General features: G+C 43.5%; 2 long non-coding RNA genes across 2 annotated transcripts; both read right to left on the bottom strand.

Moving 5' to 3' along the window:
- Positions 1-4724: 4724 nt before the first annotated feature.
- Positions 4725-5821, bottom strand: LOC128339781 (uncharacterized). The gene is made up of 2 exons (XR_008313211.1): positions 5660-5821; positions 4725-5062 (listed from the first exon to the last, which is right to left on the bottom strand). It is a non-coding gene; the product is annotated as an uncharacterized LOC128339781 (long non-coding RNA).
- An 8707-nt stretch (positions 5822-14528) lies between these two features.
- On the bottom strand, positions 14529-15625 carry LOC128339779 (uncharacterized). The gene is made up of 2 exons (XR_008313209.1): positions 15464-15625; positions 14529-14866 (listed from the first exon to the last, which is right to left on the bottom strand). It is a non-coding gene; the product is annotated as an uncharacterized LOC128339779 (long non-coding RNA).
- Positions 15626-16709: the final 1084 nt, after the last annotated feature.

The following is a 16709-nucleotide window of genomic DNA, read 5'->3' as shown; positions in this document are numbered from 1 at the left end:
CATAAGATGAGCACCAGGAATGTTTACAACAACTTCCCAACATTGAAAAGGTATATTTCACCAGTGTCATCAAAGATTACTATAATGCATTATTCATCAGGTTGCCTCTTTAAATAGAATTTGAAAAATAGAACTGGTTCAGAATGTGGTAGACATGTTAACTGGGGCTGATGTCCAAGAATATGTCATGACAGTGTTAGAAGATCAACACTGGCAGCTGGTTTGTTTCCAGACTCAATTCAAAGTGCTGGTTTTGGCCTTCAGTCCTATGGCCTGAGATGCAGATATATAAAGGATTGCCTCCCACAACTGAGATGCTCTTTAGAGGGTGTTTTCTGGCTGCCCATGTCTTCAGAGAGTAGGCAGATGGTGACTAGGAAGGCTCTTCAAATGTGTGGCCTTTCTGTAGTGGTGTCCAAATTATGTAACTACCTCCCTAGGCATGGTTGCCTGATGTTGAAATTGTTAGCCTTTCCTCACAGTTATATTTTATTTCCTCAATGTAAAATCAGCAAAACATTGTAATTTATTAAATTAATTAATCTAAGTAGTTCTAATCTCAGGGCTGGTGTCAAGGTTCATAAGAACAGTCCTGCTGGATCAGGCCCAAGGTGTATCTATTCCAGCATCCTGTTTTGCAGTGTCCTACCAGATGCTTCTGAGCAGCTCACAGGCAAGAGGTGAGGGCATGTCCTCTCTCCTGCTGTTGCTCCCTTGCCACTGGTATTTAGAGGCATCTTATCTTTGAGGCTGGAGGTGGCCTATAGCTTTTATGGTCAGCCAGTGGGAGTCCTGGCGGGGGATCATGCCCATCGTTGAGTCCACAACTGATCCATGAGACCTGTCTGCCCACCCAACACCCATACCTTCAGTATTGGTGTGAGTCCCTTAGGTTAAAGGATCACCTTCGCTGCTATTGCAATCCCTGCCCCCCACCCACAGATGGGCTTCCTCAGAAGTTTATGTGATGATGGAGGGGCTTTGAAGGAAGCCTGTTAATGGATAGTGGGAGGGTGAGAGGAGATGACAACAAAGCAACTTGTTCATGAATCACTCTATATAATTCCCCAATGGAGTTGCTGTTTCTGCTGCAAGTGGCAATGCCAACGGATGACCATCTACTGTTGCCCTCTGCTGTCCAGTAAGTTCTGTCCACTGGTCCTGCTAAACTTACTAGGCGGTAGTATCAGTTTCCACTTCATCACTGCTGCCTGCAGCTGGAGTGGTAATACCATTTTAGAATTCCCAGATACATCAGGGGGAAAGGCATCTAGTAATTCTAAAATGGCAGCGCCACCACTGGCTGGCAAGCTAACCAAGACCCAAGAGGCTAGTTTACTGCATAGGAACAGTTCTGTCTTCAGTGATGCTGCCCACAGTGCCACCATTGTAGAATTCCCAGATGCCCAATAGAACCATGGCGCTGGCACTGAAGGGAGTTGCTCCTATTGCCTGGTAAGCTTGCCAGGCTAGGTGCCTTGGGGAGGAGGCTGTCAGTTGCCATTCTGGGGTCAGTGGAAGGCTTTGCCTGGAGGGTCTCCAAAAGCTAGCAGTTGCTGTATCTAATTTGTACTCCCGCTATATTTTCCTGAAAGGGAGACAATCATTATAGAAGCAATAACATGGGGACAAGATAGGCTCCAGACTGTGTGGCTCCTCTGCTATTACATTGCTTGCCCTTAGTTGTTAAACAGCATCATTTAAGTGCTTTTTAACTTACTTAATCTTTTTTAAATACTTCTAGATTCATGTGTAACTGTACCATGGCCACCACAGATAGCACCTTCTTCATAAGTCTTTTGCATGCTTGAATGCTGGCATTTCCCCCAACATTCATCAGCAATCCTCAAAAGTGTTCCTGTACATATGTAGCTTATGCCCGGCCCTCCATTTATACGATATAAGTGAAGTTGTTTCCTATGGTTCCTGTCATAAACAAAACTTTCCATATAAAGTCTGAGCAAGAGATAAATGCTACAGGAAAACTAAAGGCTGAGCACAAGGCAACACTTATTTCCCCTCACAGTGCTTATTTTTCCACCTGCTAAATATGATAGAGCCACCAATGGAAGGGTCTCTTTTTGCCCCAGTTAGTATGAAATATAAATATCTGTAATATAAAAGTGAATGAAAGGTGTCTGTAATTGCTTCTAAGGCATTATAAAAGTTGGTCAATTGCAATTTTAACAGGTTATTTCACAACCAATGTATTACTTGTATATTGTGTGCTGTCAGTACTTCCTCTAAGTCTGTGACTTTGACTTTTGTTTTTCTTTTGCCTCAGAATTATTTCACACTGCAAGGTAGTTTGAGGTGGATAGGTTATTTATTATATATGTTTTATTTATTCGATTTCTGTACCGCCCTTCCAAAAATGGCTCAGGGTGGTTTTACACAGAGAAATAATAAATAAATAAGATGGATCCCTGTCCCCAAAGGGCTCACAATCTTTAAAAACAAACAAACAAACAACCTTCTGTAGACTATTTTGTATCTTGGCCAGGATCGAAAGAGCTCTGAAGCTAGGACCGTAAGCCCTAGTGCTTAGGAAACTAACTACCTTTGAACAGCAGTTTCCAGTACCATGGGGGTAAACTGCTTTTGAAACTGAAGAAAATAGTCCAGGCTCTGCCCTTTTCCTTTGGAACTCAACTCTCAGACTACTGTAATGGCCTTCAACCTCCAGCAACCATCTTATCTTTTTCTGACCACACTTTGAAAGTATAGGTCATAAAGGTGATGGTTGACCATAGCATTGCAGAATTGTAAGATAAATGATCGGCTTATGAGATCACCATGTGTCCCCACAATTTTGTGTTTCCAATGCAAACCAAATTTATATTGTATGGGAAGGATTCCTAGGGGATCCAAATGGAGGTATGTCTGCAGCCATTCACAGTTTGAGCCAAGGTCACGGCACACCACCAGGACTAGTGCTGGCACAATGTCGTTGCAATCCTTTGCACTCCGAGCAGTAAATGAGAAACAAACAACACCAAAAGATAATATAGCAATACTGAAAACATTCTCACAGTGTTCCTGGCAACTCCATTGCCACCCATGAATCATGGTGCTACATTCTGATGACCCCACATTAGCTGTGCACGGAGAGCACCAGTCAACATGAGTCAATGAGCTAAACTCCACAATGATGTTATCCTACTCAGCTGAAAGCCTCTTCTACACATTCAACAAGCATACTGCTGGAAACAGCAGCACCAGTCCCTTGGCACCCAGGGCCCAGCATTGAGGAGAAGAGCAAATGATGTGCAGGCAGGCTTTCCCGTCCTCTCTCCTGAGGCAAGAATCTGAATGCTCTCAAAGCCACAATACAGCCAGCAGCAAAATAATGGAAAAAGTGGTAAGCAGCCTGGAAACAGCTTTTTTTCAAATGAACATGCCAAGGACAAAGAGGGAATGAAGGATTGCTACTCCAATAACAATATCCAGCTGATTCTATAACCTGGGAAAGGGAAGAGGCTGATATGCAAAATCCAAGGACACAGATTCTCTTGAAGAAGGGTTTGAGTGTTGCTGTTGGAATAGATTTATTTTTGACATGTCTGGAGTCTGATGCATGAAACACTATGACTTGAATCCTAAGATACTCTTGTGTAAAAGGAAGCCACTTCCATTTCTGCAAGGGGGCATCACCTCTGATTTTCCCCCCTGATCTCCTGCTGTAGCTCCCCCCATTCACACATCACAGAGGGAGGAAAGCCCTATACACACACTTATATATACACACACTCATGTGGGTGGCCTAATACCCACTTGAGTAGTCACAGTTGGGAACACCCCCTTGTGCAAATGGAAATGGCCTCCTTTCAGACAAGAGCATGTTAGGATCCAAGCCATAGTGTTTCATGCATCAAACTTCTGTCAAGTACATTCTAAATTTACAGTCAATTATAAATCCCACAGCATGACACTCAAACCCCTTTTCAAGAGAATCTAGACAGTAATCCTTGTGATAATTGGTTTGTTACAAGGGTACAGGGGTGTAGCTATAATTGAGTGGATGGGTTCAAAGAACCAAGTCCCCTCAAACCATTCTTCAAGAGAATCTGTGTTCTTGGATTTCCCCTCTGATCTCCCATTGCTGCTGTAGCCCCCACCCTCACCCCACAGATGAAAAGAGAAGCCAGGGAAGCCCCCTTCTGTGAAATGGAATTGAAGGATGGAAGCTTGAATCTCAAGCCTCTAAGGACAAATATATGCTTGTAACAATCCAATTCTCATACCAAGGTTTACTGTCCAAGCCCCCCCCCCCATTATTACACATTGCTTCAAGATCAGTTTCCACCTTCCATAAAACTGAGCACTGCATAGTTCTGCACCTGTTGATGTGCAGCCTGGTGCACTAGGGAGATGATGCATCTATCTCCCACTTGAAAATTTAATTTCTAGAGACTCTGGGGGAGGGAGCTGAATCCCGAACGATGATAACTTACTCTAGCAACTTACATTTTAAAAAATGAACAAGACATCTCTAACAGTTTAAAAAAAAAGACATAAAATAGTAATGGTGGCTGACATTCTGACTAAATTTACTTGAGGATGTCCCATTGCAATTAGAAGGATAAGTTAGGTTTAGTCAGGACGCCAGCCATTAATTTACTGGGGCATATTCCAAAGCATAGGGACTGTTGGAGCCTGTCTGTGTAACCTTTCATTGAGGAAACTTACTTCTGTGGAAAAACGGGAAATCTATAATAACTGGCTGAAAGGACTTAAAAATGTGTGTATTTCTGATAAGTGTACATCAGGCTTATGACTTCAAATAAACTGGAAGAAGAAAGAGATGCCAATCCAGAGAAACAGGCCCTCCAATAATATTCAAAATATTCTTATTGCTGGCAGCTGATTACATAGCCTAGGTTCCAGGCCTTTTCCCTGGAGGAAGAGCCAGAAGAAGCTACGGATGCTTAGGGTACGCACTGCACCCCACAGAAACAGCCTCTCCAATAATTCAGGTCAGCATTTCCAGTGGATCGTATCCTTGCTGCAGCTGCAAACTGAAGGGCCTTCCCAGAGCCATCTTGGTTCACAATCTTCTGCTCTGCAGAAACAGTAGAGTACGGAGAACAATAATGAAGTAGCAGTTTAAAATAGCTTAACCCGTACAGAGCATCTGCGCGCTAGTACTTGATTGTTCCCCTCACCCCCTGCCACAGCCCCGCTCACCTCAGAGATCTTTCCACCCTCACCTGAGACGCACTCCTGCTCCTCCTCCTCCATCCAATTGCTTCCATTGCTCTCACCCCTCTTGGTCACTCCTCCATCCCTTTACTCCATTCCCCTCACCCCTCTTGATCACGGTTACAGCATTGCTGTAAGGGATGTCAAGCTTTCTCAAAAGATACAACAAGAGAAACGACCAGATTGTAAAACTAGCAATAAAGCCGTAAATCTCCTAAATTGTCTCTAATCTCTAGCCTTTTGATATCAGAATGCCTAAGTGCCTAATTGTAGTAACTCTGCCATAGATTGGCTCAGGAGATCAGAAAAGTCACTTAGGAATAATCAAAATAAGTATTTTAGTCTTTAAACTCTGATTAAGTCCTGGTTAAAAAGAAAGAAAAAGGTAGAGAAAAAAGTATGTTAGAAGTTCAAGAAATCAGCAATTTTAAAGTTTTAAACTATATAGCAGGCAAACCTCTGAAATGCAGATGTACGGTAAGTCTCTCCCACAATCTGAGAGTGCAGATGCTAATTGTTTGTAGAAAGGTTCCCCTCTGAGCTTGCCCAATACATCTGAGATCCTTAAAAGACCCGGATGCCTCCAAAGCAGCCCCACCCCCCATCAGGAAACCAGCTCTTTCTTCTATACCCAGACTTGATCAGCTGGGAGAATATATAAATAATGAGAGGACACACCATTTTCAAATGGTGCTAATGCGGCACCATCTTGCTTTTTTGACCTATTTTTGCTTTTATTAAAGGGGACTTAAACCTTTACTGTCGTGTGGAAGCACCAGCAGGCTTTTGTTGTTGTTGTTGTTACAGTTTACACAGGAAAGACTGACATGATAGTTCCTCTCTTGGTGCTGTTTTTCTCCCACTCACAATGCCCTGAGCATTTTGGGGTGGGTGGGGTGGGATTGAGGCCCTCATGTTCTTGTGGTGGCTCCCATTTGTTCCCCACAGTAGACCCAAGCAACATGATATCCGGAGCATTGTGCAGAAAAAAATAGCAGCTGCTGGGAAAGGATCTCTGTTGCTAATGCTGCCTTTTAAAAGTATAATAAAAATAAACTGAAAAAGAAGGCACCACAACAAGAAGACCACCTCTCTCTCTCTCTCTCTCTCTCTCTCTCTCTCTCTCTCTCTCTCCATATATATATATATGTGTGTGTGTGTGTGTTTGTACATATATATATGTGCGTATACAAACACACACACACACACACACACACACACACACACACACACACACACACTAAGACTAGAGGCATTTTAATGAACAAATAGAAAGATGAATGAGGATTTAATAATGAAAATCCTCTCTAATAAAAGGCTTGGTGTCCGTCCGTGGACAACCAAGCGTCTGTCCGTGCCTCCCTTGGCCGTTCTGCGCATGCGCAGAGCGCATGCGCAGAACGGCCGAGACAGAAACGGACAAAGGGAACAGGCGGCCATGTTGGGCGGCCAGAAGCGGCCACCGCGAAGAAGCCGGTGAAGCCTGGCCGAGGTGGTGGCGGAGCCGCCGCCGAGGCCTGGCGGTGCCGTGAAGAAGCCGCCGAGGCCTGGCGGCGCCGACAAGGACAGGCGGCTGGGAGACTTTGGGACCCTTGCCCGGCCCCAAAATTGCCTTTGACCTAGCCCCAAATGTTTCCCGCCGACCGCTCTCCCGCCCTCCCAGCTGGCCGAATTCTCCTTCCCCGCACCCCCCCAAATGATTAAGGGCCAAAATGGCCCATGAGAATGCCTCTGCCGCCCACCCTCCCGCCCTCCCAGCTGCCCGAGCCCTCCTTACCCAATCCAGCCCGCGGCAGTCGGGCAAAGTAAAAGCATATTTTGCAAAGAAGAAGAGAGGAGCACGCGAACAGAGCTCCTCTCTGTGCTAAGCCTCATCCCGAACTGGTGTTTTGGGCGCAAAGGACGCCTATTGTGTCCTTTGCATCCATAGCGGCAGTTTGGGCAGTGGCTTAGCACAGAGAGGAGCTCTGTTCGTGAGCTCCTCTCTTCTTCTTTGCAAAATATGCTTTTACTTTGCCCGACTGCCGCGGGCTGGATTGGGTAAGGAGGGCTCGGGCAGCTGGGAGGGCAGGAGGGCGGGCAAAGGCGAGAGGGAATGGGCAGAGGGGAAAAACTCTCCCCTACTAGCGCCCGTTATTACAACGGGCCTGAAAACACTAGTTGAGCACTAAAATTAGTCTTTCCCCTGTATACCCCTAGTTGTAAATACTAAGAGGAGTTGTAGGGATTAATAACCTTGATATACTTCTGGCACAATATTAAACATTAAACTAGTTGCCCTGTTCTTGCTGAACACCTCTTTTAATCACAGAAATGCTTTATTATAATAATATATTCATATTATGGGAATATTGTTTATGGAAGGCAAGACTGGGATAGTCCATTCCCTCTTTGGCTTAGTTATTGCTAAGGTGGGAGCTCTATTTCTGTACTTTACCATTTCAGTGGGTGGCTTACAGAGATGAATGTTCATGCATATAAAAACAAGAAGTTCCAGTAAGAATTAACCTGCCTACTTTCCTTTCACTATAATCTTAATTGGTAATTAGTTAATTACCACCCTCAAGTTAAACCACTTCCACCTCAAACATTCACGGATCTGCATTGAATTGGTTGATGACATCATCACAAACTATGCCATTATAGCTTCCCTGTGTGTCCCTACAACTGTACCGAAGTTGGTCCAGATTGGTTAGGCGGTTCACAAGTTAGCCCACTCGTGCCTCAAACATTCATGCTTCCGCCATCTTGAAATGGGGTGGATGACATCATCACAAACTACACAGTTGAGGTGTCTCTATATGTCCCTACAACTGTACCAAATGTGCTTCAAATCAGTTAGACAGTTCACAAGTAACCCCCCTTGCACCTCAAACGTTCATGCATCTGCCATTTTGAATTGAACTAGATGACATCATCACAGGCTATGTCTTTGAGGTTCCCTATGTGTCACTACAGCTGTACCAAATTTGGTCTAAATTGGTCCGGGTGTTGCAAAGTTGTTAGGGACACACATACACATGGATATGGACATACACAAAGAACTGGATGATCTCATAAATTTATTTTCCTCAAGGCATGTAGGCTAAAAAACATCTGCACATAGAGAATTAGCATGTCAGACAGACGGCTAGAATAGAAACTCCTTTACTTCATATCTATATTTTTATGTGCAAGGGTTTTTAAAAAGAAGAATATTCAGTCATTTAAAAACCTTGGTGTTGAAGGTGATATAGCCCAGATACAGTTTAGTCGCTAAGTAAGAATTAGAACAATATTTCAGACTATATATGATTTTCAGACTATATGCTATTGTTTGTCAGAACTAGCACATCTTTGGCCAGATCAGTAGTTGCACTATTTTGTGTCTAGTCCACTGAATATGGCAACTGGGGAAAAATTAAATGAGTCTATAACCTAAGTATGCATGACAAAGGCATAAATAACTTTACTTTAAAATAAGCAGAGAATGTTCTTAAAATAAATTGTTTTCTCCCTTTGCAATTTGGACCTTGTAATGTAACCATGAAGGTATCCAAGACTAGGCATTTGGACCTTTTAAAGTTTGACATCCCTTTACTGAAATATCTTTTGCTTTCTTGTGCCTCTCCTATCCAAAATGGGGCCCATGGTTTAAATCAGTATGCCTTCAGCAAGTTTTTCCTGGGAATTTAACACAAAGAAAAGGGCTGACATTTTTGATCATAACTAAATAACTATATGGTGGTAGCAGACAGCTGCTCCAGCTATGCCCAAGTAATGCTGCTTACTTCATTTTGTGATAATAAGAGACAAGAAAATACTTGTGCTTCCTTGTTGCTGTGCTGTGAAGGAAGGAAGGAAGCAAGCAGATCACTTTACCCACCACTGTAAGTGTAGTTGCTTTGAGTTTCACAGGGTGGCAGAAGTATGAATGTAAAAGCACTCCATTAGAAAAAATTATTAACAGACTCCATCTGGGATGATGACATTATTTACAGCATTTCTTTTACAGGCATGTATTTCATAATTGACCAGAACAGTCAAAGGAAGATTATATTTACCTCTTCATTAATGATTAACTACATTTCAAAAGCTTTCCTTGACTGGGTGAATGTTAAAGAACTTTTTTCCCCTTTCAAAAACTAAAACATCTAACATTTTGAAAATGGACATTCCCATTGTGTCTCTCTCTCCAGCCTCCACTGAAGGTCAGAAAGAGTCATTCCAGGTTGATGAGAGGCCATAGGCCTTTTAACATTTACTCTAGAGTAATTTTACTAATCAGTGTCAGGATTATTCCCTTCCTTCTGTCATTATGTTAAAAGGTTATTCTCGGTCAGGATGACATTAAAATAATAGTAATGATAACAAGATTAGTGATTTTTCATATAAAATTCTGTTTAATTAATTATTGGCTCTGTGTCATAACTACAATTCTCTTATGATATTGCTGCATAATTTCTGCTCAAGAGTAACAGGTTTATATATGCATAGCTGTGTAACAGTTGCAGCCCATAAGCATTAAATATCCTTGCCTCCCAGGGTTGTTCTAGAGATTTAAAAGGTTGCTCATACCTTCATACCTGCAGCACACAAATGTAGCAAAAAAGGAATAAGGTGCATAAGATGAGCACCAGGAATGTTTACAACAACTTCCCAACATTGAAAAGGTATATTTCACCAGTGTCATCAAAGATTACTATAATGCATTATTCATCAGGTTGCCTCTTTAAATAGAATTTGAAAAATAGAACTGGTTCAGAATGTGGTAGACATGTTAACTGGGGCTGATGTCCAAGAATATGTCATGACAGTGTTAGAAGATCAACACTGGCAGCTGGTTTGTTTCCAGACTCAATTCAAAGTGCTGGTTTTGGCCTTCAGTCCTATGGCCTGAGATGCAGATATATAAAGGATTGCCTCCCACAACTGAGATGCTCTTTAGAGGGTGTTTTCTGGCTGCCCATGTCTTCAGAGAGTAGGCAGATGGTGACTAGGAAGGCTCTTCAAATGTGTGGCCTTTCTGTAGTGGTGTCCAAATTATGTAACTACCTCCCTAGGCATGGTTGCCTGATGTTGAAATTGTTAGCCTTTCCTCACAGTTATATTTTATTTCCTCAATGTAAAATCAGCAAAACATTGTAATTTATTAAATTAATTAATCTAAGTAGTTCTAATCTCAGGGCTGGTGTCAAGGTTCATAAGAACAGTCCTGCTGGATCAGGCCCAAGGTGTATCTATTCCAGCATCCTGTTTTGCAGTGTCCTACCAGATGCTTCTGAGCAGCTCACAGGCAAGAGGTGAGGGCATGTCCTCTCTCCTGCTGTTGCTCCCTTGCCACTGGTATTTAGAGGCATCTTATCTTTGAGGCTGGAGGTGGCCTATAGCTTTTATGGTCAGCCAGTGGGAGTCCTGGCGGGGGATCATGCCCATCGTTGAGTCCACAACTGATCCATGAGACCTGTCTGCCCACCCAACACCCATACCTTCAGTATTGGTGTGAGTCCCTTAGGTTAAAGGATCACCTTCGCTGCTATTGCAATCCCTGCCCCCCACCCACAGATGGGCTTCCTCAGAAGTTTATGTGATGATGGAGGGGCTTTGAAGGAAGCCTGTTAATGGATAGTGGGAGGGTGAGAGGAGATGACAACAAAGCAACTTGTTCATGAATCACTCTATATAATTCCCCAATGGAGTTGCTGTTTCTGCTGCAAGTGGCAATGCCAACGGATGACCATCTACTGTTGCCCTCTGCTGTCCAGTAAGTTCTGTCCACTGGTCCTGCTAAACTTACTAGGCGGTAGTATCAGTTTCCACTTCATCACTGCTGCCTGCAGCTGGAGTGGTAATACCATTTTAGAATTCCCAGATACATCAGGGGGAAAGGCATCTAGTAATTCTAAAATGGCAGCGCCACCACTGGCTGGCAAGCTAACCAAGACCCAAGAGGCTAGTTTACTGCATAGGAACAGTTCTGTCTTCAGTGATGCTGCCCACAGTGCCACCATTGTAGAATTCCCAGATGCCCAATAGAACCATGGCGCTGGCACTGAAGGGAGTTGCTCCTATTGCCTGGTAAGCTTGCCAGGCTAGGTGCCTTGGGGAGGAGGCTGTCAGTTGCCATTCTGGGGTCAGTGGAAGGCTTTGCCTGGAGGGTCTCCAAAAGCTAGCAGTTGCTGTATCTAATTTGTACTCCCGCTATATTTTCCTGAAAGGGAGACAATCATTATAGAAGCAATAACATGGGGACAAGATAGGCTCCAGACTGTGTGGCTCCTCTGCTATTACATTGCTTGCCCTTAGTTGTTAAACAGCATCATTTAAGTGCTTTTTAACTTACTTAATCTTTTTTAAATACTTCTAGATTCATGTGTAACTGTACCATGGCCACCACAGATAGCACCTTCTTCATAAGTCTTTTGCATGCTTGAATGCTGGCATTTCCCCCAACATTCATCAGCAATCCTCAAAAGTGTTCCTGTACATATGTAGCTTATGCCCGGCCCTCCATTTATACGATATAAGTGAAGTTGTTTCCTATGGTTCCTGTCATAAACAAAACTTTCCATATAAAGTCTGAGCAAGAGATAAATGCTACAGGAAAACTAAAGGCTGAGCACAAGGCAACACTTATTTCCCCTCACAGTGCTTATTTTTCCACCTGCTAAATATGATAGAGCCACCAATGGAAGGGTCTCTTTTTGCCCCAGTTAGTATGAAATATAAATATCTGTAATATAAAAGTGAATGAAAGGTGTCTGTAATTGCTTCTAAGGCATTATAAAAGTTGGTCAATTGCAATTTTAACAGGTTATTTCACAACCAATGTATTACTTGTATATTGTGTGCTGTCAGTACTTCCTCTAAGTCTGTGACTTTGACTTTTGTTTTTCTTTTGCCTCAGAATTATTTCACACTGCAAGGTAGTTTGAGGTGGATAGGTTATTTATTATATATGTTTTATTTATTCGATTTCTGTACCGCCCTTCCAAAAATGGCTCAGGGTGGTTTTACACAGAGAAATAATAAATAAATAAGATGGATCCCTGTCCCCAAAGGGCTCACAATCTTTAAAAACAAACAAACAAACAACCTTCTGTAGACTATTTTGTATCTTGGCCAGGATCGAAAGAGCTCTGAAGCTAGGACCGTAAGCCCTAGTGCTTAGGAAACTAACTACCTTTGAACAGCAGTTTCCAGTACCATGGGGGTAAACTGCTTTTGAAACTGAAGAAAATAGTCCAGGCTCTGCCCTTTTCCTTTGGAACTCAACTCTCAGACTACTGTAATGGCCTTCAACCTCCAGCAACCATCTTATCTTTTTCTGACCACACTTTGAAAGTATAGGTCATAAAGGTGATGGTTGACCATAGCATTGCAGAATTGTAAGATAAATGATCGGCTTATGAGATCACCATGTGTCCCCACAATTTTGTGTTTCCAATGCAAACCAAATTTATATTGTATGGGAAGGATTCCTAGGGGATCCAAATGGAGGTATGTCTGCAGCCATTCACAGTTTGAGCCAAGGTCACGGCACACCACCAGGACTAGTGCTGGCACAATGTCGTTGCAATCCTTTGCACTCCGAGCAGTAAATGAGAAACAAACAACACCAAAAGATAATATAGCAATACTGAAAACATTCTCACAGTGTTCCTGGCAACTCCATTGCCACCCATGAATCATGGTGCTACATTCTGATGACCCCACATTAGCTGTGCACGGAGAGCACCAGTCAACATGAGTCAATGAGCTAAACTCCACAATGATGTTATCCTACTCAGCTGAAAGCCTCTTCTACACATTCAACAAGCATACTGCTGGAAACAGCAGCACCAGTCCCTTGGCACCCAGGGCCCAGCATTGAGGAGAAGAGCAAATGATGTGCAGGCAGGCTTTCCCGTCCTCTCTCCTGAGGCAAGAATCTGAATGCTCTCAAAGCCACAATACAGCCAGCAGCAAAATAATGGAAAAAGTGGTAAGCAGCCTGGAAACAGCTTTTTTTCAAATGAACATGCCAAGGACAAAGAGGGAATGAAGGATTGCTACTCCAATAACAATATCCAGCTGATTCTATAACCTGGGAAAGGGAAGAGGCTGATATGCAAAATCCAAGGACACAGATTCTCTTGAAGAAGGGTTTGAGTGTTGCTGTTGGAATAGATTTATTTTTGACATGTCTGGAGTCTGATGCATGAAACACTATGACTTGAATCCTAAGATACTCTTGTGTAAAAGGAAGCCACTTCCATTTCTGCAAGGGGGCATCACCTCTGATTTTCCCCCCTGATCTCCTGCTGTAGCTCCCCCCATTCACACATCACAGAGGGAGGAAAGCCCTATACACACACTTATATATACACACACTCATGTGGGTGGCCTAATACCCACTTGAGTAGTCACAGTTGGGAACACCCCCTTGTGCAAATGGAAATGGCCTCCTTTCAGACAAGAGCATGTTAGGATCCAAGCCATAGTGTTTCATGCATCAAACTTCTGTCAAGTACATTCTAAATTTACAGTCAATTATAAATCCCACAGCATGACACTCAAACCCCTTTTCAAGAGAATCTAGACAGTAATCCTTGTGATAATTGGTTTGTTACAAGGGTACAGGGGTGTAGCTATAATTGAGTGGATGGGTTCAAAGAACCAAGTCCCCTCAAACCATTCTTCAAGAGAATCTGTGTTCTTGGATTTCCCCTCTGATCTCCCATTGCTGCTGTAGCCCCCACCCTCACCCCACAGATGAAAAGAGAAGCCAGGGAAGCCCCCTTCTGTGAAATGGAATTGAAGGATGGAAGCTTGAATCTCAAGCCTCTAAGGACAAATATATGCTTGTAACAATCCAATTCTCATACCAAGGTTTACTGTCCAAGCCCCCCCCCCCATTATTACACATTGCTTCAAGATCAGTTTCCACCTTCCATAAAACTGAGCACTGCATAGTTCTGCACCTGTTGATGTGCAGCCTGGTGCACTAGGGAGATGATGCATCTATCTCCCACTTGAAAATTTAATTTCTAGAGACTCTGGGGGAGGGAGCTGAATCCCGAACGATGATAACTTACTCTAGCAACTTACATTTTAAAAAATGAACAAGACATCTCTAACAGTTTAAAAAAAAAGACATAAAATAGTAATGGTGGCTGACATTCTGACTAAATTTACTTGAGGATGTCCCATTGCAATTAGAAGGATAAGTTAGGTTTAGTCAGGACGCCAGCCATTAATTTACTGGGGCATATTCCAAAGCATAGGGACTGTTGGAGCCTGTCTGTGTAACCTTTCATTGAGGAAACTTACTTCTGTGGAAAAACGGGAAATCTATAATAACTGGCTGAAAGGACTTAAAAATGTGTGTATTTCTGATAAGTGTACATCAGGCTTATGACTTCAAATAAACTGGAAGAAGAAAGAGATGCCAATCCAGAGAAACAGGCCCTCCAATAATATTCAAAATATTCTTATTGCTGGCAGCTGATTACATAGCCTAGGTTCCAGGCCTTTTCCCTGGAGGAAGAGCCAGAAGAAGCTACGGATGCTTAGGGTACGCACTGCACCCCACAGAAACAGCCTCTCCAATAATTCAGGTCAGCATTTCCAGTGGATCGTATCCTTGCTGCAGCTGCAAACTGAAGGGCCTTCCCAGAGCCATCTTGGTTCACAATCTTCTGCTCTGCAGAAACAGTAGAGTACGGAGAACAATAATGAAGTAGCAGTTTAAAATAGCTTAACCCGTACAGAGCATCTGCGCGCTAGTACTTGATTGTTCCCCTCACCCCCTGCCACAGCCCCGCTCACCTCAGAGATCTTTCCACCCTCACCTGAGACGCACTCCTGCTCCTCCTCCTCCATCCAATTGCTTCCATTGCTCTCACCCCTCTTGGTCACTCCTCCATCCCTTTACTCCATTCCCCTCACCCCTCTTGATCACGGTTACAGCATTGCTGTAAGGGATGTCAAGCTTTCTCAAAAGATACAACAAGAGAAACGACCAGATTGTAAAACTAGCAATAAAGCCGTAAATCTCCTAAATTGTCTCTAATCTCTAGCCTTTTGATATCAGAATGCCTAAGTGCCTAATTGTAGTAACTCTGCCATAGATTGGCTCAGGAGATCAGAAAAGTCACTTAGGAATAATCAAAATAAGTATTTTAGTCTTTAAACTCTGATTAAGTCCTGGTTAAAAAGAAAGAAAAAGGTAGAGAAAAAAGTATGTTAGAAGTTCAAGAAATCAGCAATTTTAAAGTTTTAAACTATATAGCAGGCAAACCTCTGAAATGCAGATGTACGGTAAGTCTCTCCCACAATCTGAGAGTGCAGATGCTAATTGTTTGTAGAAAGGTTCCCCTCTGAGCTTGCCCAATACATCTGAGATCCTTAAAAGACCCGGATGCCTCCAAAGCAGCCCCACCCCCCATCAGGAAACCAGCTCTTTCTTCTATACCCAGACTTGATCAGCTGGGAGAATATATAAATAATGAGAGGACACACCATTTTCAAATGGTGCTAATGCGGCACCATCTTGCTTTTTTGACCTATTTTTGCTTTTATTAAAGGGGACTTAAACCTTTACTGTCGTGTGGAAGCACCAGCAGGCTTTTGTTGTTGTTGTTGTTACAGTTTACACAGGAAAGACTGACATGATAGTTCCTCTCTTGGTGCTGTTTTTCTCCCACTCACAATGCCCTGAGCATTTTGGGGTGGGTGGGGTGGGATTGAGGCCCTCATGTTCTTGTGGTGGCTCCCATTTGTTCCCCACAGTAGACCCAAGCAACATGATATCCGGAGCATTGTGCAGAAAAAAATAGCAGCTGCTGGGAAAGGATCTCTGTTGCTAATGCTGCCTTTTAAAAGTATAATAAAAATAAACTGAAAAAGAAGGCACCACAACAAGAAGACCACCTCTCTCTCTCTCTCTCTCTCTCTCTCTCTCTCTCTCTCTCTCTCCATATATATATATATGTGTGTGTGTGTGTGTTTGTACATATATATATGTGCGTATACAAACACACACACACACACACACACACACACACACACACACACACACACACTAAGACTAGAGGCATTTTAATGAACAAATAGAAAGATGAATGAGGATTTAATAATGAAAATCCTCTCTAATAAAAGGCTTGGTGTCCGTCCGTGGACAACCAAGCGTCTGTCCGTGCCTCCCTTGGCCGTTCTGCGCATGCGCAGAGCGCATGCGCAGAACGGCCGAGACAGAAACGGACAAAGGGAACAGGCGGCCATGTTGGGCGGCCAGAAGCGGCCACCGCGAAGAAGCCGGTGAAGCCTGGCCGAGGTGGTGGCGGAGCCGCCGCCGAGGCCTGGCGGTGCCGTGAAGAAGCCGCCGAGGCCTGGCGGCGCCGACAAGGACAGGCGGCTGGGAGACTTTGGGACCCTTGCCCGGCCCCAAAATTGCCTTTGACCTAGCCCCAAATGTTTCCCGCCGACCGCTCTCCCGCCCTCCCAGCTGGCCGAATTCTCCTTCCCCGCACCCCCCCAAATGATTA

Source organism: Hemicordylus capensis, chromosome 1 (assembly GCF_027244095.1).
Source record: "Hemicordylus capensis ecotype Gifberg chromosome 1, rHemCap1.1.pri, whole genome shotgun sequence".
NCBI lineage: Eukaryota > Metazoa > Chordata > Lepidosauria > Squamata > Cordylidae > Hemicordylus > Hemicordylus capensis.
This window is presented reverse-complemented; position numbering and strand designations above follow the sequence as displayed.